Here is a 27,315-nt window from a genome sequence, read left to right as displayed (position 1 = left end):
TAAGAGGGTTAAAATAAAGCGGTACAGTATCAGAAGTGATGCGCGCTGAGGCTTTGACTGTATGTAGGAGACTTAGAAAATGCTAAATTGCTCCATGTGTAAAATAATTGGTAACTGTTGGGCGAGTAAATTAGTTTTGTGATCGATACGGCTAGGTTTTTTGCATACATTTGTGTTTAAGTAATGGACGCAAATGTATCTTGAAGTTAAAGGGTTTTTTTTTTGCGTGGCTAAGTACAGACAGGTGATTGTTTTTTATGCGTTTACCTTCATAAAGAGTCTTGCGGTTTGATAGACCGTTTTGTTATGTAGCCTGGGTTGCGTCCCACTGCTGGGCAAAGGCCTCCTTATGAATTGACCACCGTTCCCGATCCTGTGTTTTTTTCGGCCATTCGGAAAAAAATATTACTTAACTTACCTAAATAAATAAAATTACTACACGAGTTAATTTGCACTGTACTAGTAGGTATGTTTTAAATGCGGTTAGTTCAAAGCCACCGCACAACATAGATAATTTACTTTAGAGCACCCCTCATTAACTAATTGCAATTAAAACGTTTACCCTCTCCCCGGACGGTTTTTGGTAAACATCTGGCTTACCCGTTCCGGGAAATACAATCGGATTATGGTTTTGGAAATACTCCAATAGAAAAAAAAATTTTATATATTCAAGTAGGTAAATGTTATAAAAAATACGACGAATCGCTGAGAAGGTAGGTGAAGTAGGTACATTGCCACTTGCATTTTCCCTTTTTGCTGCCAATTACTACCTTAACTTCTCAACTTAATGGATCAAGGGTTCAGGATTCATGTGTAAGAATGAAATTTAATCCTAATCCTAACTAATATTATAAATGCGAAAGTAACTGTGTCTGTCTGTCTGTCTGTTACTCTTTCACGCCAAAACTACTGAACGGATTTGAATTAAATTTGGTATACATACGGTCTAGACCCTGGGAAAAAACATAGGCTACTTTTATCCCGGAAATCCCACGGGAAAACTTTTTAAGGCGAAGCGAAGCGCGCGGGAACAGCTAGTATTCTATAATTACCTGCTGATATGTCATACGAACGACTAAATATAAGAGGATACACGGGCGATTTTAATTAACATTGTACGAAAACTTATTTCGCAAATAGCAAAAGATGGTAGGGCCCAAAATTTGCCGGTTCATTGAATTTTAATTCATGATTCACAAGAGTTAGCAACTAACTTTAGGCTCAAAAGGAGAAATTTGTGCGGTTAACGGTTATTCAGTCAAATAGATTGATTAATTAATTGGTATTTTGTTGTGGCTTCTAAATAATTTCTTCCAAATATATCTTTTGGAGACGGAGAGGTAGAGGCTTCTTTAAAACGTAATTTTTTACAGTTTTCCTTCTACTAAAGGCCGTGTTGACGTTGACGCTTTTCAAATTCCACCTCTGTAAGCCTTTAATACTGGCATAACAAACACAAAACCGATACGTTTCCCAGTCGATAGTCCGTCAACCTTATCGCCTCCTGTTGACGGTTTCACGCACGTACGACAGCGGCGATCACGATTCAACTAATAAAAAAACTTCTCAACAAAAGCTTTATTTACCTATTTAAAAGAAGGAAAAAGTGAGATTGTGAACGTAGCTTGTTAGAAAAGGAAATACACTCGCAAGCGATGAATAGGTTCTAAAATCCATTGACATTCCTGTGATTGTAAAAGCGTAGATGCAAAAAAAAAATTCACTTAATTTACTAAGATTCATCTAGTGTCATCAATATTTATTATTTACTGTATTAAAAAAAATAAACCTTGTTAACCCTTATTGAAATTCATATTGAAGCATTAACCCAGTTAAAGTTCCAAGCATTCCTTTCCGATAATTTGTGGCCATATTTTAATCGAGACGAGAAAAGTTCAGAAACAAAACCGAAAAGGTACAAGTGAATTCTAACTGGAAACTTTTTCTGGCGAACGTTGGACAAGCCGGCGTTTCCGAACTGTGGCAGATTATTTGACAAAAACAAACCCGCGGTGTGGCTCGTAAATTTTCTGGACCTTTCAGTATTTTGGGATTCTTTATATTAAAAAGGTTAAACGGAAATCTCGTGATGAGGGTCCAGAGTCCAGCCTTAAGAAATTGCGCCATCTGAAGTCAGCCGTTCGGCGTAATTTCGCCAATGCTTGCCTTTAAAATTTGATCTTTACAAGGGTATCGAAGACTGCTCATCTACCGCATACAATCGAAAGGAAAATTGCCCAAACATGTTATGTTTATGTTTATTAAATCGAGGGTTGACTCAAAAGTAGTAAGTACCTATACATAGAACAATTCACGGTCTATGTACTGTACCTAAGTATGTAAAAGCAGTCACCTTATGAAACAAAATAATATGTATACTAATACGAATAACCTTTTCATAAAAGGTATTTCAGTAATACGAGTGGTACTTAAATTTTCACACAAATTATGTATAAACTAAAGTATATTTTTGCAATTAGTAGTAAAAGCTAAGAGAACACGTTAAATCCGACTTACTGTAGGAAACTTGAGCCAATATATTTTCCAACCCGTTCACCGTCAAAATCTCCAATTTTATTTCCAACTTCAAAAACGGAAGACGGTTAAAGAAATAAGTTTTTCAGTCTCGCTGTTACCTCGTAAATCCGCAGTTTTTCTTTAGAATGTGGATTCAACGTGAGACCTGAAAAGCTAGCACCTCCACGCTGGAATACTAGTTTAGAAAAATCGTATTGAAAATTCATTTTCTTTTCTTAATTTCGATTCTACGTGGCCGGGGATAAGCTGAAATTAAATCTTTGGTATAAAATAATAAAACTAAACTAAAATCTATTTGTAGATGTTCAAATTCTTCAACTAAGGCTATTCACATTAAAAATATACAAATGGTAAAATAGGGTACCTACCAACTTCCTACCTATTTAAAAAAAAAAACTATAAAACAACTGTACAAGAACTACGAACGCTTTGGCTAACCATTAAATACAAATTATCATACCCATTAAACTAGATCATTAACCAAACTTAAAGCAAACTTTGCAAACGCAACCGCTAATGAGTTCTTCCACTTTCGCCCACTGTTTTTGCGCCGCCATACTCCGAAACCAGAGACATTCGTTTCCCATCTGTCTCCAGAGTCAGACGGCCGTCATCAATCTATACGGAATTACGACACAAAGCCGGTCTTTCAAAAGTGGCGCTACAGTCGCTCCTTTATTGTCTTCTTCTGCCAAACGAGGCTTCCGTTTTTTCTCGTCGGCTCTTATTGGTTAGCCGGTAGATTTTGCGTCTGACAAGTCAGTGTTCTTCGCAATATCTGTTGCAATCACAGCCTCGTTTGTCACCGCGACTATCTCAGCTGGTGAACGCACTGAATTAGACCCTGATTGATTGATTGGTTTCTTTTTCTCGAGTCTTTGCTAGTTTAACTCATTCTTTATCGCTATCAGTGTTAGCAGCGGGAATGTTAGCAAGGCTTAGTTAACGATAATATAAAATATAAATATATATACCTTAGAGCTTAGAGAACGTGGAGCTATCCTGTATAACATACTGGTAGGTACCCTGAACCTAGCAAACATAATATCGATTTTGGGATAAGTCTATTGAGCAAAAAAATATTTAGACTTATTAAAGATTTAAACTTGTATTTATTTCATTATTATTTCACTCCTCAAACTCTAGAATGAACCAATTAGTAAGTATAGTGTGATGCTATTGGAAACCTATTAAGTAAGACAATAGAACGTATAATCAGTCAAGTATGCCATGAAATGCTTTGATGGGCCTCCAAAGAAATAAAGCGTTTCGTTAAACTTCTTAGAAGTCGGCAATTTTAATGTAGCACAATGCGTCATTTCCTTTCATATCTTTGACATTAAGTAACAACTACGCATAAAAATCGTTTTTTTTTCTTCTATTAAATGCAATGATTCACTCCTCATGTACGCTAAATAATTTAATAATACATAGAGACAAGTAGGTACTAAATCTCTCTTGTAAAACCAACTCTCATTCGGCACGCCTGCTCATAAGCTTCGTATATTTGAATAAACTCTTAAGGAACAGTGCCGCAGCGCGCAAGTATCTTCGCTTAAATAGGAGCAGATGCTAATTATGTTTACCAAAACCAGAATTAAGTTCAATTATTTTGACTCACTTCGCATTGTCTCTGTTCTCATGAAGGCGGCGCAAATTGAAATTTATAAACGACTAGCTGTTCCCGCGAGCTTCGTTTCGCTTAAAAGTTTTCCCGTGGGAATTCCGGGATAAAAAGTAGCCTATGTTCTTTCTCAGGGTCTAGACCATATGTATACCAAATTTCATTCAAATCCGTTCAGTAGTTTTGGTGTGAAAGAGTAACATACAGACAGACAGACAGACACAGTTACTTTCGCATTTATAATATTAGTTGGGATGTCGTTTGACACAGTCCATGTAAGTTAATAAACCCTTCAAGGATTATAGGTAAACATTGCCTAACCTCGTGAAGAGGTTAGCTTACGTTATCAGACTCCTTGAAATTGTGGTTTCATGTAGAAAGACAAGGAAAAAGCACATTTAAATCTTAGCATTCGTTAACTCAGTGTAATTGGATTTCGTCTGAGATGACAGTTAATTTTGTTAGCCCTCTGACATGTTTTGTCAAGATTATGAAAACTTATTTATTTTTCTTTAAAATTCGTTACGTCAAAAACAAAAAAAAAATAATACCTTGGCGTGTCGGTAACAATGATTCGAGCTGCACTAGCGTTAGTGCCCAGGTTAAAATATTAGCAATGATTAGAATGGTAATTTAACAAACGTAGAAAGAAACTTTGCAGACATTATTTTTTATTACTTTGTGTTAAAATAGGTCGTTTAGTTACACAAAGTGTAGTAACATTGAAAGCGTCGACGTGGGCCATGCTTAGTTGCTTACCGCTGAAAAGTCTCAAGTTTCCCCCACTTCAGCTAATTTGGATAAAAGCCAATTACGAATGTCTTTCTTTGTGAAGTGACAGAGTTTTCTTTCGTTTCTTTTTAAAGTTTTGATGGTGTTGATACAACATTAATTGGGATTTGCGCTTTGCTGCTCTGTATTTGTGTTAAGAAATTTGCAGTTTTACAACTTTGTTTCTTTTTGAGTTCATTCATTTATAATTGGTGCAAAGTTAGCGATGTTTCTTGAGCTTGTTAAAATTATAAATCTGAGATGGAGAAATAATGGAAAGCTATCTAATGAAGAAAAATACTAATGTACACGCGTTATACTGACTGACGTCTGCAAATTACGATGTTAAATAATTAATAACCACACGCCCGTGAAACAATAACTAAAATTTAAGAGTCACTCCATAATTACATCCCACGAACAGTCACTATTCAGACAAATAATAAGGTGATTATTCAGGACAAATAAAACTCGACCAAGTTACTTGTCAGAGCGGCAAAAACGCTGCGCCGAACAACAGGAGCGTTTTTGCTGCAACAATAACAGGCGGGCGCAAAAACGCTGGCATCAAAATGTATGACACTCCCTCCTTGGACGTTTTTGTCCCTCCAACACCTAGCTACAGAAAAACTTTAAGAGATTGTAACGCTCAGTCCGGAGCTTAAGTGATTTTCGTAGTATTCCGGTCCAACTTTTCGGACCAAGTTTTCTGTTGAAGACTTAATTGTTTTACCGAGTTAGGAAAAAACGGGGAAAGACAAAGATGAGCGTCTTAATTTATAGAAAAAAAACTAGAGGGAAATCTCTTCTACTCCAATAGAACGACCTACTGCATAATGAAACTGAGTTGAATTTGTGATAGTGAGAAGCAATAGATACCTACTCACATTTTTATTGATATGCTTGTCAATAAAAAATCCAAGGTGCTCATTCATACGCAAGACAAATTGTGGCAACACCGAAACAAAAAACAAGACAAGAAAAACAAATAGCTACCGACAGTTTCTTATCGAATCTAATACATCACACACCTACCTGATATTAAACTTTAATATTGACCCTAAAATACTGCAAAGTAAACATAAACAGGAAAGCATAGAACATTACGTAAACACATAACTCGCTGCTATAAAGTAAAAATACAAAATCAAAAGCCGTGATAAATATTGGATATACAAAACGGAAAGCTAATTTTAAATCGGCTGACTTATTCTAACAGAAACGTGGTGGGAAGAAGAAAAAATATCTCATGAACGGAAATAATCCAATCAGAAACAATCAGTTGGAGCAAAGGGAAATTAATAAGCTGAGGACATAGTTGATCTCGTACTACAGAACCAGCTTAAATGTGCAGATATCGAAGATCTTACGGTTCAAGAAATACGACTCAATTTTGTGGGAAAGGATGTAACAGCATTTATTTAACGGAACATTCAGACAACTGTCGCGAGATTGAAATATAGCGGAGCGAATTTCTGTGAAAACTACAAGTTTATTGGAATAGTTATATTCAGTTTAATTTAAATTGCGAGGCTTGAAACGTACGAAGAAGAATTTCTGTTGCATGCGTGTAATTTAGCACCGTAATGGTTCAAGTGTGTAGAATGTGTATCATTATGAACAAGTTACTCATACACCTAATGATAACGAGCATTTTACGCGGTGTGTGAATAATTGTATTTTTACTAAATAATCAAAAATACATAGCTTTCCGTTTTGTATATAGAATATTTATCACGGCTTTTGATTGTGAATTTTTACTTTACAGACAGCGTTAGTATTTAAACCCATAACTTAGCAATGAAATAAATGTTTGAGTGACATATAAAACGTCAACTGCATTTGGAACCTTTTCATTGCTCGTGAGTGTAATTAAGAAACGGCCATGATCTTGGAATTTCAAAGAGAAAGAATCAATTCAGGATTTCCTCTGTTTGGTAACAAAACAAACATGGAGTCGGAACCGGCTGGAGAGAAACACACTCCAACTGTTTATAAGACTAAGAAATCATCTTGTAAGCCTGTTATTGACCACCCAAGGTGTACAATGTTTTAGAGCAGTGTTTTTCAACCTGTGGGTCGCGACCCCCTGGGGGGTCGCGAAGCTTCGGTAGGGGGGTCGCCAGACATTTAATATTTATTTATTAAGTAAGACTCTTACTTTAAAATGGCTATAAACAAAAAATAAAATCATAAGATGTTAATGCGAAGGTTGGGCTTGTTTTTATTTATTATTTATCCCATCGTGGATCTGTTTTTGCGAAACATTGAATTAAATCGTTTTTAAATTTTAGCGATTTCTTTGCTCACTTTTTATCTTGGCCATCGATGAAAACATCAACTCGCATAAGAACGAGGCGACAAATGGAATTTAACATTTTCATAGCCTCAGTTATCATTAACCAAAAGGTATCCAAATTAGAAGACTTGAATTCCAGCTGTAACATCTCATCTGCAGATATTTCTAACAGATTCTGTTCGAGCTTATTTGATAAATTAATCTCATTCTCATAAAAATGCATTTAAAAATAATTAAAGATCCATCTCTGTCCAGTCTAATGCCATTTTCATACCTTCTCATATGACAAAAGGGTGTGTCAACGAAAAAGCATCAAAGTTATTTTAGTTTAAAGACCACGACCACAAGTAAATTTTTTGTAAAGCCCTGCATTTTGTTTTTTGCAGATTATGAAATTTAATTTCTCTCTTGAAGACTTTTCAGGATATCTAAATGCTCAAATAAGTTAGAAGGAAAAGCTGATTTCTAATGAAATAGTATGGCGACGTATCTGATGTAGGTATGTAATTGCAAAATAATGTGTTTTTATATCCGACAAGTATGTAAGTAATTATAAATATCCGAATCCTAATCATGGAGACCATAATCATTTTTTCATACGTCGTATGAAATGAAAATTGGTAAACGTGATAAAAAAAATCTAAGGGTCAAGGGGGTCGCGCAACATTTTTTTATACCAGGGGGGTCGCATTATGAAAAAGGTTGAAAAACACTGTTTTAGAGGATCTCATAATCATAAAATCTCACATTTATCGCGGTAAAATCCACTTAGTAAAAACCGGACATAGATTCCGACGCCTACACACATTTGTCAAAATTATGAACTTACTAAGTAAGTATGCAAAATTTAAAACTTGAAGGTGGTGCATGTTGTTACCAGTAATTCATTAAATAATTATATATTTTTAATTTATGGATGCTTTAAAGAAATTTATGAAGATTTAAAGAATCGCGGTGCCGCGTGAGCGCGATTTTTTCGACATGTCCAGTTGTCCAGACAGAGAGAAATACAAGATTTCAACTAGAAAACTAATTAGATTAAGTATAACTGGTACAGTGCGTATAAAACATAAGCTTGCAGTATAAAACATACCCAATTAGGCTTGTTTGAGGTGGTTCCTATAGCATGTAGCAATTTCTATAAATAATTTTGCGGTGACTTTAGTAGAGGCTCGCTGCATACGTCTCACTTGAAATGTTTATTTAATTTAAACCAATAATTCTCTCTGAATTATGGGCGTGGGCAGGAAGACGGTGTTAGATCAGATATTTATTGTGAAACGGCTCGTACATTTAAACACGATTTATGATTGTGTCCGCGTGGAGAATTGTCATTTTTGAGGAAACGTCAAGCATTCGCAATTTGATTTGAATAACGATACGATTGATAAACTAGGTAGGTTTATTCAGTTATAATATTCTAGTCTATGGGTTTATTGTTTCACATTCATAGTCTATCGACAACTCAAAATGATAAAACATTGGCTAGTAATAGTCTCAATAAAATAAAAAAACTTTTAAATAATGACCTTTCTTCTCGCTCTTACCATACCAAGAATAGTATACATTTTATAACTATAACATCAAAGATAATTTAACCTACGCATAGGCTAAATTTATATGATAGATTTTATATTGCTCTATTCACGCGGCTTTCGTTTAAAGGCGTAATTAAGTATAATAGTAATACATTCGAATAAAACGATGCAATAATTATCACTGTAATAACAAGTGTAATAAAACGCAATTCTGTATTTAAGTGGAATTTCTAGATTTATTGTCCTCCATTAACCGATTAGGATCGATGCTTCAAAGTGACCAAACATCCGATCGAAGTCAGAAAAGCCAAATCAGACCGAGGGGACGTATTGACACTACTAACGACATCGCCACGATCGAAGCAAATATTTGATTGCTCAATTAAACAAATGAAATTCGATGTCACTGGCCGGCGCAACCCTCCGCAACTTTCGAAAACCACATTCGGAATTCAAACACAATGAAAGAATAAACAAACGCTTATCGGCAAAACGTTCGACAATGTTTTGTAATTTTGCGTTTCAATATTCAACATGCAGCTGTGCAATTAATGAAAAAAACCTTTTAGAAAGTAATCGGTGTATACATTATTATCACTCTCGATCTAAATAAGTTCATATTGGTTAAGTTAATGACCCATAAATACGTGTGCTCAGTACGTAGTTATTCAGTTGAATGTTATCATCCGTATAGAGCTATTTCGGAACTATTTAAATCTATAACGGCCGGTCACTGCCCATTCCACCAAAAACGGAACGGTGGAAAAAACACGACAGCTGTATCTGGAAAGGTCGCTAATAATAAAGTAGGAATTAGGTATATCGACGGACATAATCCATTATCTTAATTTTGATACGCTTTACAAAAGAGCGTTAACTTTCCCGACATATGTGTTTTTGGAAACAACAGACACTGGAGTAGGATTAAAGCGATAACGCATTTATCACCATCGTTTTTTCTCACCTTTTACTATGCCTGCGGACTTAACGCATTCTTTGTAAGTCGTATTTGATAAGAAGCGATATAGGTAGATATAACAAGGACTTAAGTAATAGATAAGTCAACTGCTAGTATGTGCTACCAGTGGTTCCATAACTAATAATATAAAACCAGATTGGTACCGGATTAGTTTCACGATTATATCAAAATATTCAAAATATAACAAGAGCCGCAGCAATTAATCTTTACAGACGTCACATAACTCGGAATTGATTTGTACCAGCAAGCATGTTGACAGGATTGGGTGGACATCGATAATCCCTATCTCTCTCCTGCTCAAGACACCGTGTGGGTTCAACCAAAAAAAGAACAGGTATGAAAACCAACCTTCGTTAGCGGCACCGAAACTTAAAGCGAAAAAACTCGATAAGAATCTAAAATTTCGTAGAAGTCACAACTCTTAGGGAACCTGATCTGATGAGAATTTTTCGTCTTTCTGAATGCATAATTTATTGGCTTCGAACTTGGCATATAATAAGATCTTAAGAGAGTGAGCTGTCAAGACAGTCGTTACCCTTGAAGTCCGCGTTTTAGATTATCTGATGTCGTTTGTTCGTAAAATATTGCTTGGTTTATCATGCAGGAATGTCCGGTTGAAACGGACGTTTAATCGCCAATGAAGCATAGCTCGATACAATCGATGAGGAATTTACCCTAGCAATCTTTAGTGCCTATAAACTTAATACCCCTATGTAAGTACAAAGTGGAAACTTCATTTGCGTCAAGCATTCATAGCTACCATTCAATCCCTACCTGGTTTTAAAACTCAGTGTGCTGTCCTATCTAGCTGTATCCTTTAATCAGATTCTTTTTGAAGGAATGTTACAGTTCACCGCTTCTTCAAATAGCTCTATTTCTGACGCATAATTTAGTTGATACCATCGGTAGCGTGGAAAAAGACATAAAATGATCTCGTTTGGTTAAAATAGCGCTTTAGACTATTGTAGATGGATTCTTCGGTGAGTTCCGAGAACAAATTGATTCCTTTAAGTCTTTGACTACCAAAAGTGAGACTCCATAAATTGAGATGTCTTACTAGTTTATTGGCATGTCGGCGTTATTGTCACCTTTTTTTATAATGTTCTTTTTTCTCGGTTCAGGTAGAGATTCGGGTCTGTGGCGAAACGCGGCATATGGTACAAATATTGCGTTTCTGAGGGCAATGATTAATGGACCTTTAAATTGGTTTAGGATAAACTTATCATAGAGTTCTTTCGTATCTAATAATATTGTGATTATTTAAGGTCTCTAGATATAAGTAATGCGTGGGTAGGTACTAGGTAGTATTAATGAAAATATCTTGTATGATAGTTGGATATAACATGTACTAAATTGAGTTGGAATCGTAAGTAAATAGGTAAGTAAATACCTACATATTATGGTTTTATATACTATCAATTAGATTAGATTATTCCGATAAACATATCAATAATTTACTAATGAATATGCCTAGTCAATAATTAAGTACATATTAATAAGAAACTTAGATACATCAGAAAGAAGATAAGTTCTGACAGTAATTTCAACTTAAGCCCCTTAAATAACGTAGAAAAAAAGAACAATACATGTTTAGTAGCGAAATATTTTGAACAGTCATCGTACAAGTGCCGGGGTTGAAACGGTAAAGAAAACAAATAGAGCTCCAAAATCTCCTCAAGGGTTCGTGTGAAAAAACAAAATGGTACTAGTCATTGTTTTTTAAGTACCATCGTAAAATTGTACCCTTGTGGCGCCTCTGATGTCTATATCTAGCTATGGCTGCAGTGAAACCATATGGTTGGCGCCGCATCTAGGCTTATCATCTGGTGTTTACTGCTTTTTGGTTCTCCTATTTTCGATGTCCTTCTAAATGTTATGTTTTTATAAAGTACCTATAGTGACTATAATATTCAACGACTGTCTAATGAGTTAACTTAGTCCTATTATCCCATGTTTCTTGAAACTGCTCAGTTGTTTAGCAATATTTTATACACGTTGTTATAAAAAACTGTAGGTATGTAGGTAACTAATTTTCAAAAGCTGGAAACCACATAATATGTATAACTTAAAACCTAACCTAATTTTTGTACCATTTGTAAAGTTTCTAAGAAATTCCTTTTAAATCTAACAATAGCAAATCGAATTAATGTTGTGGCTCGTACTGGCGGCCAGGCGGTGGCTTTGTGTCCCTCATATTTATTTTTGTGAGTCTAATGATTTTAGTTTCAACACAATAGAAAATGTCAGTTGGCTGATTTTTTCCCCATCTGTCGCCAATTTGGATTCATGCTTTGTTTACTTTTATGGTCGTTAAATGTGTAATAGGAATTAGTTTATTGATACCAAATTACGATTACAATCAGAAGTTGTTGTATCAAAAGTTGGCTAAAGCTTAAATCGAATCTATTACTAAAATATAGAAGATACTTAAGTATTAAGTAGAAATAAAAACTATTTCACTTGTGTAAAGGTAATAGTGTAGGGCATGCCGACTTTGAAAAGAATAAAACATGAACCAGCCCCAAACACCAAACCCGTGTCGGTTCTCCCGACGCACAAAAGCGATTCACACAAAAATTTATAACACGTCATATCTTCAGAGAAATGGCTTCCTTAGGATAGAGACGTTAACTTTATATTAAATTAATCGTCCGGTCCTTCGGCAGATGTGCCGAGTCCCTTTGTGTATTATACATATTTTTTTGGAAAAAGATCTTATTTGTAATTTTGTTAGTTTGCTTTCATAAAGGTTTCTTAAAAGTTCAATGGCAAAATCTTTGATTCGGTATGTTACCATTAAGAAAGTGGCTATAAATCACATGCTGCCTTCAAGTTTAATTTATCATCTTGGTTTCGTGATGAAATTACAGGTTAAAATTCCCGTTGATGCTCGTGTAAACGGTCACGGCCGTAAGTTACTCGTGTTACCGATACTTATCATCGGTAACCGCTGATAAGAGACACGCTACAAGGAACCAATGATTATATTACATTTCAATTACCATATAAAATGTTCAGACAACGGCCGCGATCGAACGCAAGTCCGATACGATAATCATCTAATCAAAGATCATCCAATAACTTTTATTTCGACGTCGAGAAACCCATTGAGGTAGAAGATATTCAAGTCGAATCCAACCGTAACGACTTCAGAATATGGGCGACGATAGAACGCAGGGACTTGCACACCAAATCTCAGGTATTATCTCCGAGGAACCCACATCTACATTTCCGACATGTTTTAAATAAAACTTAGGTAACATTTGAAATTGAAGCTTATTCAAATCATCGTTTGAGCGTGTTTTGATATGGGGTATTGGCAGGTCTTTCTTTTGCAGAGGAACGTGGAAAACGTCAATGATTATTCGAAATTCGAAACGCAAAACAATGTTCTCCGAGTTGTCGGCGCTCGCTCGAATGTTGTCGGAACAAAAAAAAGTAAGATGCCCGTGCAAGTCGCTCTCTACATAGTCTACATACGATACGACCAACTTCATTGCTCTTCTTTTTATTGGAAAACGTCAACATTGTGCTTAAAACTATTAATTACATTTCAATAAAATTAAGAACATTTTGAATGTCTGTATACAAAACGGTGATTAACATCGGCAATAACCTTGTGAATTTACTTTTTCCCTTGATGAGTATAAAAAACATTGTACAAAACTTTACAACTTAATTACGGACATCTGTTAAAGCGGACAGAGCGCCACGATTTATAATGCACCTTTTGAACAACAATAAAAAACAATAAATTCTGACAGAGACAATAAAGTTATTTGCGGGTTCTTGTGGTAAAAAGCTGTTGAAGAAAACAAAGCGCATAATGAATTAAACAACATAATAAGGCATCGATTTTGGGGCACAGAATCACGGGCACCTGCAGCGGAATAACAAAATGGCTTCATTAAAAATGAAAAAGGAGAGTCTCGGGTCGAAACAGGTGCGTTCGATGCGAATGATTGGATGCTGAGAGATTTTCTCACTGTAATTGTTAGGCGCCTAATGAGTTTATTCAAGTACGGGATTATTTCTTGAACCAAACTTCCTGGTGAATGCATCTTAATTTTTGACAAAAAAAACTTAACTTAACTTTAAAACATTGGAGCTTTCTTTGTTTGTTGAATAAACGTCAAGTAGAACAAAAGCCTTCTGTAATTACATCAACTTAAGTGTTTTAACTTTCAATGTTTAGAAAGTCACGACTGCTGTAATTGTTTTGTCTGTTGAGTTGACAGGCTCCCGCGGGACTCAATTGGCGGGAATCTTGCAAGATGGCGACCGACCTCGCCTGACCCACCCGTCAAGAGGAGGTAGAACATCTGTTTTAACATGTAGAACTGGCAGCCTAATAAGTGTATTCCTTAAGAATTTAAACTCGGAATCTTAGTTAATCCTGTCGTCACGTTACGGTGTAGTATCGTTTCAGAGAATCGGAAATATTTTTTTGCTGATTCAAAAATTATCCCATAAATTTTCGAGCAAAAACATTAACATTTTAATAAGTCCGTCAGGTTTTTGGTTATACCCAATCTTATGAAGAAGACAAGTGACTGACGGTGATGCCTTTACTAAAATACTTTTCGAAAATATTTCATTTCAATTTATTATTGCATAAGTATTATGCGGCGTGAAAAATCTAAGACGAACAACCTAAAAGTGTACGCAAAAAAAGATAATGGACGTAGCTCGAGGCGTGCAATTTCCGCTAGCCTCTGCTCGCTACCGAAATTGAGATATTTGTGGCGAAACTTTGATTGTACATCAATCTCTCGGCTTGTTTACAACAGTCGTTAGTGTGCCAGAATGATCACCCTCGGTATCCGCGGGTTCATCTTTTTTGAGAAACTGCGTCTTAATATTGCAAGGAAAAAAAAACTTATTCAACACAACACTTTTTTGATGAAAGTAGGTAGGTAGTTGCTCTGTTATGTAGATTTTATCGCGATAATAGAAATAAACTAAAATATTTTATTTATACCTACTATAATCAGGACTAGTCATAACGGAGGATAAAATTCAGATCACCTGTAAATGACAGTGATGAATGCAAAATTTAATATGATTAGAGGTTTGCGACACAAACAAACCCTCCAAAAAGGCAAATATAGGAATGTCAAGGAACAAGGTTCGTTTTCATGAGAGCAAATAAAATTACGTTTGCGTCAAGAGGTGAAATCCTTACTAGCTTACTTTTCGCCACCACGACTCTTGAAAACGTCGTGTCATTTTTCATGAGAAGGGTCGCTTTATGAAAATATGCTCAGGAAAATCTATGTCGCAACATTTAAGTAGAGTCGTTTACTTCCTCAAATATTATTAAATCATGAATTCATTCTCATACCTTTTTAAAGTCTGCTTCATAACTACAGCATCTGAAACAAACATAAAATATTTTGGTTAAAACTATTCACATACCCATATTAAGTATAGAACTTTTGTGAGAACTATTTATGGATCTCGTTAGAGTGACAAAGCGTTTTTTGACAATTACGCTTATTACCGAAAGAGAATAAAGGCAGGCTCCTAATGACTCCATCTCGTTCGCCGCACGTTTTCCTATTACCTGGAAGGTGTCCATCGATGCAAACGCAAGTGCCCTCAAGATTTCTTCAACCGTTTCTAACTGTATACCTGCGTCTCTTTTCTTCCCATCTTTCATTACATTATCACCATCTCATTCAATAGCTTGCCGGCCGACTGTAGAGCCCTTTGCGGCATCGAGGTCTGGGCAAACAACGTATGCGTTCTGAATTAAGCAATTATGGTTAATTTCGAGTGTACCCGTATTATGGCCGCGCGTCGTGTCGGCGAGAGAAATGTGTTATTTTGAATCATAATTTGTGAGAAGGCATCCGGCTGAGGAGCTGTAAATTATACACTAGGTATATAGTTCTTGCCCAAGTGCGTTTACCGTGATATGACTTTTAGTGAACTACTGAGAACGTTACGCTTAAAAAGATAATTCGTTTTTTCCCTACGCGTCCACTTCCCAATTATGGACTTAACAACTTTTTCTATGCTAGTGCAATAAAAAACCGATCAGATTAATAATGTGAACTTAATCAATCATGTAGCTTATTTTTGACTGCATGTTTATTTTTTTGTGACACCGCATCGATTTTGAATTTAGAAATCGAATCGAGTGTTGCCAGTCTCATTAGGGTGTTCTATGTTTGAATTCCAATTTCGGAACATAATTTGATGTGATTAATATTCTTGGAGCTCGTACCAGTGACACTTCATGTCAACGTTCTCTAATATGATTGGACGGCTCCACATAAATTACATTGCCGGGCGGGGTCTATACGAATAATTAAAAATCATAGATTTTATCGCATCCACCAACCAGGCAGGGCTTCCGGTGCGTAATTGTTAAAAAGTCGCTTTTTATTTTTGTTAATGAATGAGTACATTGTTTTGGTGTGAAAAAACCATGAGGGTCAGTTTTAACGATGTCTAATTAATGGTTTATCCTATAGTTTAAAACGCAATTTTATTGCATTAGGAATGTTGAATATACTCTTAAGATAGCATACTAACATAATTAATGCTACATTTCTAGGAATAACTCTCTTTTACGTTTGTTGAATGTATATTGTATAGAGGTGTAAGTTTTATTTTAATTATAAGCAATGATTTTAAACTATAAGCGGCAGGTAGCTATTCCTTTTTGTGAAGTAATTATACAGCAAGCCAATTTCAAGTATGTTTTTTTGCGTTTACTACACCTACCAATTAAAATAACACAAATTCAAAGAAGTACAATGCTTGAGGACCAAAAAACGATCAATTTGTTAATTCTGTTTCAGAATCTGCTGCTGTTTCTTACAAAGTTTCATTGCCACAGTTACCTAGTACCTCTAATTTAACTCTTACTACTTACGAATTGAGTACTTTCGGTGCAATGTTCACAGTTTTAAGCAGAATGAGTACAGTTGTACTCACCCGACTCATTCTGAGTACCTACGTTTGTACTCACCCCGTCTGCAGTTTGTTAAGTCTGTTTGAACGTACCATTCCGCTGCTCCATCCAGTTAATGTTCAAGCAAACTAAACTAACAAGTAACTGCATTCTATTCTACTCAACTTGCTCTTTCAGCATGGTATTTAGTGTCTACCATAAAAAATATAAGTACTTAATAATAAACTATAATATTTTGTGGATATAAACAGATGAAAACACAGATAAGCATAAAATGCATTTAAAAAAATTATGTTTATCAATGTATCTACAAAAAAATTCAGTCCATTTTTATATTTGTAATCTAAGCGTATTAATACAGTTTAATGCATGTAAGAAATGACAAAATCAAAAAGGTAAGATACATTTTATTTCATAATAATTTATTTGACTACTGTGTGATTAAAAATTATTTTATTTCATAATACTTATAGTGCATGAAGTATTCAGCTATATAATTAAAGATGAATTTAACTTTTGTTATTTAATTTAGAATGTAATAAATTTCATATTTGTCGGTGAATCAAATAAATAAATAAATACAAGCAAAATTATCAAATATACAAAACTACCAAACCTATCAGAGCTACTAAACTTCTCTTTAATTACAAAGTCCCGAGTCGAGCAGACACCGTATTAGGTACTGAATTAATCAACCTTACGAAGACATTATTAATACAAAACAAGAACATAATATTTGCATTTCAAACGGCAAGTCAATGTTAGGAGTAACTTTGGCTAGAGAGATTTGAGGCGCATTAACCGAACATTAGGCTTAGCTGAGTCTACAGAGCTCTAGACATCTGTTTTTGAATAAACATGAACATTTGAAGTGCTCTTAATATTTGATGAGTTCTTAGAGGTTTATAGTTTATGTTGAGTTTCGGACTTATTGGCACATTAGTGATACGCTTTATCTCTATCGAAAAACCTTTCCCAAGTGGTTAGGTGGTGAAATTTAAAACGGTCTGCCTTGATTTTATTATCAGCGGTGTAGAATTGTACACTACGTAAGTATTTTCTCTACATCTCACATTTTAGGTACCTACACAGCAACTGTACAGCCGTGCATACTCATAGTTTCCAAGCAATAAACAATTCGTGACGAACAATATCCCAGATTCTTGGCCTCACATAAGTCATCCCGACGTGATAATAACTAAGAGCTTGACGCGTCGTACGCACGTCATATCACACAGATGTTACTTATTAAACTTGCCTCCATGTTGAAACAACACGAGGAAGTGAAATATTAAAACTGCGAATAAAACGAAAGAGCGGAATTTAGTTGACTTACTTATAAAAAACAAGTCTATTTTTAAGCTTGGCTTGGCTTGGGGAGCGGTGGTAGCTCAGTCGGGTAAGCGCCCGCTTCTCACGCAAGAGATGCGGGTTCGAATCCCGGCGCTGACATGTACCAATGAGTTCTTTTAACTTAAGTACAATGTATACCATCGCTCTTACGGTGAAGGAAAACATCGTGAGGAAACCTGCATATCTAGATTTAATATGTGAACCCACCAACCCGCAGTGGACCAGCGGCAGCGTGGTGGGAAATGGTCCAAGCTCAGGAAGGCAGTTTAGAACTTGGGGATATGCAGAAAGGTTTCACTCGAGAGAGCTAGGTGCAGGTACTTACACCCCCACAGAGAATAGAATAGAATAGAATAAGCTTGGCGAACTTAGTTAACGTCGGGTAAATATGTGACTATGCATCTTAATCAGAAGGCGCCAGCTTACTAATTCGGTAAGCTAAGACAGTCAGTTTAGTTCCCTGTCCAGTATTCCAGAGATACTTTTCACGAAACATAATTTGCAAAAAATTATGCAAAAGCAAGCTTACAAAGTTTCTTCCCCAGCTGATTCACACCTTGTCGTCCTGGTGAACGTATAACTCATCGCGGTAACATGATAAGCAGAGAAGGCGCGTGTATTAAATTACTCGGCGTTTACTTATTAGCTTGGCGTAAGCCTTTATTATGCCATCTGTACCGGATGCGGCTACAAGATTTGATGTTGAGTCTAAATACTGTTATACGGGGTGTCGCAAAAGATAATAGTAATCGATAGAGGGAAACAGACAAGAACAAATTTAGTTTTATGACTTCGGTCAGTACGCATTTTTGTGCTTTTGCAAAGAAACTTTGTTAGTCACGTGACTTAACTATGGGCAACTGGATATTTTGTTTCACAAATTTCCATTATTCGTTGCACAAAGTTTCACAGATTGACAAGCTGATTCACTCCCTTTTAGCTTCCTATACAACTGCAAACATTCGCAACGCCCTGTTTGCTGTTAGCATTAATTATTGCGATGATTTACTTGTCCGCACTAGACTGTCAGATACACTTACGTCTTGAAAGAAAGAAAGAAAGAAAGAAAAACTTTATTTGGCTTAGACAGCAATATTAATTTACAAAGAAAGATGGAATGAAATATAAATATAGGTACTTAATCTAATCAATCTAAATATATATAAGTATATAAATCTAATAATGAGAAAAAAAAAATATAAGTATTGGTGATAGGCAATAAATAATATGCTGTCGTCGTCAAAACGGTGTCCACTCAGCTACTGCAGCGCCTTTGGTTGGTTTAAGGACACTGCGCTGGTTTTCAGTGGAAGCCTTGTGTTTCAAGCTCTTTTGTGTATTAAATTGTTAATGTAACTTGAAGGTTGTAGATTTCGAAATCAGATATATGAGAGCTAGTATTTGGAATATATTATTTTGATACAAATATCTCTAACTAAACTGATCACTTTCAATGTGATGTGAACAGCTTTAAAGGTTTACCATCCAAAGTTACCGTTATATGCCTGACATATTATAGGTACTACTATTTGAGATAAATCAAAGCATACAGGCAAAAGAAAATTAACTTAATAGCACACGCTGAGCTGGTGCCTTTTTGACGCTCTGGACAGCAACCTTGTTTGTTTGTATTGTATTATTTTCTGTTTTTTTTCATATATATTTTTTGTAGTATTCTTTTTCTTTTTTGTTTCTGTTTTTATTGTTCAGTGTGTCAAATAAATGTTTCTTTCTTTCTTTCTTAAACTATTTCCATGGAAACATTTAATTTACAGCAGTAAATATGTATGGATCCTATAGTATGTACCTACTCGTAAATTCGTACTAACATATTCCAAGTACCTAGTTAGGTTGCGTGTTCAGAGGGGCAATTATTGCCAATGCTTATTATGTCACAGTGGCTTCTGCTACATAAATAGGGGTATGTCGGTCTGTAAGTGTGTGTTATTAACCATTACCAGACGCCTCCCCAGTTGGTAACTTTATCTACATAGTGTCGAGTTTATGCACGCTAATAAATGCCTTATTCTGACAACCAAAGGCTTCAAAATGATGGCTGTAGTTAGTTACGTGATGAGATAAATAGCATTAATTTCTCTGTCATTCATGATTAAAGAAGTAGTAGGGGAAACCCCTAGGCATATGCACAAGATGACATAAAACAGGAGGTATTTATGTATGGGACAAACGACATCCCACAACGACATTATACACTCACGGGCAATGAAAAAGTTCCACTCACAAAATGCTGACACCGTTTTTAGTTGCAGAAGTAACTTCAATGTTGCAGAAGGCGTAATTAAGCTAGCCTTTTCCGTTTATGAGTGATTTGTTGCTTTTCTCAGTGGAATCTTTGCCCGTGAGTGTAATAAGAATATTACTTAATTGTATTGGAATTTAAAAGAAGCCAGTAAAAAAAAGTTGTGAAAATGAAGAGCACATTTTGCACTACTGCTAGTAAAATTTCAAAGAAAACTATGTTAATTAATAAAATACCGACGGATCCGAAATTATTAGCGCTTTTTGTTTATTAACAAAACTGCAACAATTTCAAATTCCAACGGGAACTTAAATTAATATTACCAACATTCCAGCGCTGAACAACCAATTGCTGGTGTCATATCTTCCGTGGCAAAATTTGCATTTGGCAAATGCTCGCCTGTTTGGTATGTAAATTTATGTTGCGATATCGTAATAGCAATAATAGACGTCATTAATGATTTATAGGTGTGCTTTTAGGCACTCGATATTGTTAATTTATGTTATCATCTTGGCGGTTGATAATGTACCTAATAGTTCGCAGTAGTTCGCATATTACATCGCTGAGAGGATGAGCGTTGACCAACTTCAAGAAATGAACAGGATTGATAATCGAACTGACACCTAATAATGAAATATTAAATGAAATTGGTATAATATAATGTGAACACACCTCTCACATGGCCATATAACCCCACACTAGATGGAACGCGATCTGCAGTGTCGTCGTAGTAATAATAAAATTATACGCTTGTTGAAACCATAATTTCATTAAAACTGCCAGAGCACGCAATGTTTAAAAAAAATGGCGCCCACGAACAATATAAGTATTTCATATATTATTATGATTTAAGGTTATGTTACGTGTTTACTTAAGCTTACTTTTCAGATGATTCAAAAGATCAAACGGCCTACTTTGCAAGTAATAGCTAAGTCTTACATATTCATGTTCGGCCATAATCCGAGGCGAGGAGCGTCGTAAAAAAGGTTTATCTTTTTTTCAGCCTTGCCCTTCAGGGCGCTACTGCTGATGGCGCCAAATTTCATTTCCATTCCTGGGTTTTAAATACACTCAAAGCTAAAAACTAAAGCAACCCGCTCGTGTAGGCATCGTTTTTATTACCCAACTTCGAAAAAATTTAAAGGTTCTCAATTCGTCTGTGGTATGTATTTTATTTTTGGATATGACACTGCTTTGAAAGCCACGAACCACAATGAAGACCGATAAGGTCCAGTGGAAATGGTAGCGATGAAGATGTACTTTATGCTTATGTTTTTTACAAAGTTTTCATTTGATTTCCCAAACGGCTTTGTCTGGCGTATTTGGTAACATTTATTCGTGTAAATTTAGGTTTTTTACATAAAAATGGATTGTGTTTAGTTTTAGATCTTAACCTTCTTGAAGTGAGCTTCAATTTTATGCTAATGTTTTGCCATCGTTCTGTTACAAAAAAAAATATTGTCATTTTAATAACAAAAGCACAGGTGATATACTCGTATGTTAGAAAAGACACAAGATAAATGTTTAAACTATCCTAAAATATACAAAAATGTTAATAAACATTAACAATTCATTATGCAGCACTAAAAGTAACTCGGAAAGCCGAAAACGTACATTTTATTGCACATGCTAAAAGTCATTTTGAATTTTGGCGCCAAACATTTTAGTGACTTTATTGCACGCCCGGGGAGGGATATGAAAATGCTAATTCTAACATACTTTATTCAGAGATAAACTCGACCCACTTTTCGCGAACGTATTATAATTATATGGAAATTAAAAATAAAATCTGATAATCGTTTTGTTTGGACTGGGAAATGGAAACTTAAAGCAGTTTAGATCAGATACCTCAGTTTAGGTACACTCATTTCTTATTCAAATTGTATGTCCAGTGTTGTTCTTGTAGTTAACTTAAATAATTAATAAGGTATTTTTGGGCAAAAAATTCAGAAAATGGATTGCACAAAAAGAGGCCACCGAGTGTTTTGATTCACTAAGTTCTTATATCAACTCAAGTAATTATTGAAAGAAACAGACCAGAAAAAGAAGAATATTAAAAATAATATCAAGTAAGAGTTTCTTTTTTTATAAACGCTCCAGCAAAATCATGTTGCCATGTATTCTACTCGAGATACATAGTACAACTCTGAACAATTTCTGTATAATTCATAATTTTATAAACTGCCACGCGGGCTGGCGTGCTCTATAAATTCAGAGGCCTCGTTGTAATTTATGGGCACAGGCCTGTTTTAGATGTAATCTCACTGAATCCATATCATCCCTATGGGAACCAGAGCTTTTATACTCCACGGAGATATCTACATTAGGCTCGTGGATACCCTACTAGTGATATATAGGCTTGATCCGCACTGAAATTTGAATTAAATGCGTAGTTAGCTTTGTAGGTTAGTCTGGAGTAATTGAGGCTTGGCGGTTCGAGTTGCGGGTACGTTTTTGGTTGAAAAATACAACGAACGTACAACACATTGTTAATTTAAAGAAAGTAGGTATAGAACAGTCATGTTGGAAGGTTAAGCGGAAAAGAAATCTCAATGTATCAATTTTAATACATTGTAAATTTATACATGTAAGTACGTAGGTATAACTATAAAATAAATTTAAAGCGTATGATAATAATGTATATCATTACCAAACCGAAGCCGAGAGAGGCAATGTAAGAGGAGATATAATAAGGCATTCAACCTTTTGTGCCATTCCTCCGCATTGCACCCAGCCCAGCAAATGGAAGTACAAAATTAAGTCATCATGTCTCACTATAAGGGGTCCGCATGATTCTTCTATCATTATTTACAATGTATATTTTATAACTGAGATCACTTCAAAAAGAAACGCTAACCGAGACATTTTAAGGTTCATTTCCAATGCTAAAGTAGCAAGCCTGATTCCAAGAGTGGGTAAAAAATTGCCACGTCACTCTGGCCAAGTCGACGACGGGTGGCCGTGACGAACTGCGATGGAGACGTCAATTCCACAGCATTCTTGATAAACCAACAAATGAATACAAAACAACAAAAACACGAAGTGGACACCGAATAAAAACATCGAAAAAAGACGATCGGATGGAGTGTGGCCGAAGTCGTGACTATGACGAGCTACCGACTGACAATACCGCAATTTGACGCCACGTAAATGTCTTTTAATGTGGAAAAACTTACACATTTTTGTGGTCTTTAAAATGCATGTAAATTGGTATCGTTTTGCTGAGATTAGAGAAAGGTCAAAACCCGTCAGAGAAGATTGCTTCGAAAATTAAATCGCCAACGAGCTCTGAACTCGTTATCTTTTTTCAAATACACCGAAGTGCTGGCCGAAAATTTTAAAAAAGCTAAGGCAGGACACGTCCATGTTCTTATTTTGAAAATTTTCAAATTGATTTCGTAGAACGAAGTAGTCGTGATGCAGCCTTTGGTTTCTCGTGCTCTCCCGCACTTGAAACTGTTCCCTTTGTATTTATCTTTTGTTACTTAACAATTTCATTGTGTTTGCGTTCGTTACTCAACATTTACATCTCGTTTGCTTAGCTATGCCCGAGCTGGATAACTTGTTTCGAGAGAGGCAAATGAACGTAGATTGAGACGTTACAAGTCCTTAAGTTCAGTAGGGCCCTCGAGCTTTTTGTTTTAGTCAGTCTCGAGCGATCGGAGTCGTCATCTGATGAATTTCAAACTGGTTTCGTCTCGGGACGCATTCGTATTTTATTTTGGTTGTCATTTCAGATCTGTCGTGTTGCACTAAATATACAGATGCGCCGACTATTATAAATGGCGAACAAGCGGGAGTGTGTAAACAGCGCGCGGACAAGTGCTTCGCCAATATTTGCCGGGGCATATTTTACGTTCAGAAACAGGGCGGTCATAATCGAAAAGCGATAACAATCGATATAAACCATTAAACAACGAGCGTGGTGCCGAAAACAATTGGCGGTCGGCCAAGCGCGTGGACGCGTCGCTCCCGAGGCACCTCGTGATTAAGACGTTTAACAAAAAATGTTTCAAAAAGTCCGTAAGGTAAAAAAGCGGACGCGAATGGGCGTCGTCAACGCCGGGCCTTAGGGTGTAAGGTATATAGTAATTATTGTTAGACAACCACCAAACAACTCAAAAACGCCGACAAACCACCACAGGCGCGCGACGCACACAGCTTGCGCGCGCGCACGATCCAGAGAACCCTCACGCACACACGCACACACATTTATTTGCGTATTATAACACCGACACCGGGACACACACACATATTCTGGTAAAACTTAACATCATAATTACGAGGCCCAGTGGCGTGCGTCGAGCTGTAACGAGCTTAAACAAAATGGCGGCAATTTTGTTTTGTGTATTATGAGCAGTGTGAACGAATCTTACGCCGATCATGCTTATTGAGGTTTTAGTTTTTTTTTTTTTAATACATAATGTGATAGTAGTTATGGTAGGTATGCAGTAGTACCTACCTATCTTTGGTAATTACTAAAAAAACTTGTAGGTTATTGTATGATTTATAAAGTCCTGTCAAGGTAAATATTTTTGAACTTTTAATATAATGAAAATATATTATAATAATATACAATAGTCAGAATATTTTTAGTCAGGAAAATATATACATTATGTATAAGTAAGTATATCTCTGTGTCTCGATTAAAGTAAATAACTTCTCTCCTCTCAGCCTATCGCACTACCAACCACTTTCTCGACATCACCAAAGGTTAACTGGTAGAGAATGCTACTAGCATTAAGTTCGCCTTTGTACAATGTTTTTATGTGCAATAAAGAATTTATAATAATAATAATACATATTTGGAAACATCCTCATTATCTTTAATAAAATAAAATAAATGGTCAATAAATACCTATCAAATAGTTTTTCCAAACCTTAGCACCTATTATGGAAAATAATATCATTAACGTTTCAATTCTTAAAATAAAAGGTTAACTTATAATGTCATCCCACTCAAATTTTTGTAGGTAGGTTATGCAGAATGAACGAAATAAGACTCTAAAGGTTATGTGGTTAAAACAGCTATTCATTTACAAATCACTGCCACCAAACACAAAAATGAATCGAAACCTTCTGATATTAAGGTACATTTTAAGTCGGATATTTCTAAATTACTAGCAGGCACTGTTGTATGATAATGAAGTCTGTTGGTATGAAAATTGGTTTGATTTTTTAAAATTGCCGTCTACAGTAGCCGGAACATTTAAATATGACCAGAGAATGATTAATATTTATAACTAAACTTAGCACTTTTGAAGGCGGATCACAGTTCTCAAAATAATTTAAATATATTATGTTAAATGACTCCTAAGGCTTTCGTCCATTTCAAAATACAATGATAATTAGTTTCTGCTATTGTTCTTTAAATATGTAGGAGTTATTTTCGTTTTAATTAAGCATGTTAAGAATTTGTTAATGAAACAATTACGTTTATTGGTAATTGTATATTTAAAAGAATATGAATGTATGAAATACCTACAGTAAATTATTTTTTTATATTTTTAATATAACCAGCAAGAGAAATAAGTGAGATCTTTACATTAAAAAAAATTGAAACAAAAGAAGAAAACACACTTACATAAACACAAAAGAGCTGAATGAAGTAAAAACACCAAGCAAAGACAAAGCAAAGGAAATTAAATAAAAAGTCCTGACCAGCCTTCTTAGAACCACGATCTTGAAGATAACACTGATGAGAAATCACACGAATTAAGTATTCCTAAAAGAGTTGTCAAGCCACCAAATTAAGCCTCACTTAAGCGGGCGAAGAAAAATGTCCTACAAATAGACTCTGATCAAGATACTGGTGAAGAAAAATAACAGAGTAATTATAAAAACAAGATTATTATCGAAATTGCTATACGTCTTGTAGTTCAAAACAAGTTTCTTACGGATTATTACTGACGGTCATTAACGCACCTAACAATAATTGCCTGACACTATTATGATGAATTGTTCCGTTTTTGTAAGCTTTTTCTCACCAGCCAGCGGTGCTTTCTAACGTTTTTCAAACTCTTTTTTTTCACTAAATTACGTACTTTTTTACTTTGAAGCTTAGACACAATTTTTTTCTTTTTTTGTTTTGAGCTTAAGACTAGCTAAATAAAGATACTAAAGATAGAAGTGACTTGAATTGTGTTTTTTTTTTGAGTTACGAACATAGAAAAAGTCCTAAGGTCAAATGTAAAAAATGTCGTTCAGAATTAATCATAACCGGATAACGATAATCTCTTTGTAAATACATAAAGTACTTCTGCCTTTGTGCGGCTAATTTGTTTACGAATCTCAACGTTGACGTAAAATAACTTAAAGCCAGTCTTATTTAAATAAGGTCCTACTAAAATAAATAAACTCCGTTCTACTGAGGCGGGCTAGAAAAGAGGTTTTTTACAATGTAGCTGCCGCGTTGTTTCTCTACGAACGCTCTTCCCCAAATTGTATTATTTTGCATTCATTTTTGACAAAGTACACCTACTGCAGAGTTTTGAGCATTTCAACAAAAATGCTCGAGTTGACCGCTTAACTATCGGGTTTTGAGGCATTTACGGTTTTTTTCGTGATATTTGTCAGGTATGATATTCTGAAAATTAAAAGAATTTCAAAGACATATTTAGTTCAATCGAGAAATTGCAGCATGTTGCTGACGCTTGGTTTAATTCCGTTCTGAAATGAGCCGTTAGCGATTGGGATCTTTGAAATTACACATCATTAATTGAGACGTCAAGTTTGCAGAAACAAGATGAGACAAAAAAGTATAGAGCTGTCTCCATACTAATTTAGATATCAAGCGAAGGAGGCCGACAAATTGTTGCCCATTTGTATTGGGTTCGTAGAATTAAGATATTCGTTGCCTGCTTTAATGTTGGCAGAGTTATTTTTAGTTTCGCCGTCGTCAGTGGTTTTTAGTCTAAACTGGATCCTCAAATTGGAAACAATGGATCGGAGTATGCGGTGTTAGTATCCTTAGAATTTTTGATTGGAGTGGAGACTCGTGATTTTGTTTTATGTTTTTGATGCATAAT

At 35.4% G+C, this 27,315-nt stretch overlaps 1 protein-coding gene across 2 annotated transcripts in view; it reads right to left on the bottom strand.

Moving 5' to 3' along the window:
* LOC105386067 overlaps positions 1-27,315 on the bottom strand; it is a 93,140-nt gene that overhangs the window by 32,438 nt on the left and 33,387 nt on the right. For both annotated transcript variants that reach the window (XM_048630431.1, XM_011556563.3), the window contains one exon: positions 15,094-15,124. The gene's annotated coding sequence lies outside the window, so the exon portion shown is untranslated. The remainder of the gene's footprint in view (positions 1-15,093; positions 15,125-27,315) is intronic.

The sequence above is a fragment of the Plutella xylostella genome, chromosome 25 (genome assembly GCF_932276165.1).
Source record: "Plutella xylostella chromosome 25, ilPluXylo3.1, whole genome shotgun sequence".
Classification (NCBI taxonomy): domain Eukaryota; kingdom Metazoa; phylum Arthropoda; class Insecta; order Lepidoptera; family Plutellidae; genus Plutella; species Plutella xylostella.
The sequence above is the reverse complement of the archived record's forward strand: the minus strand, read 5'-3'. Positions and strand labels throughout refer to the sequence as shown.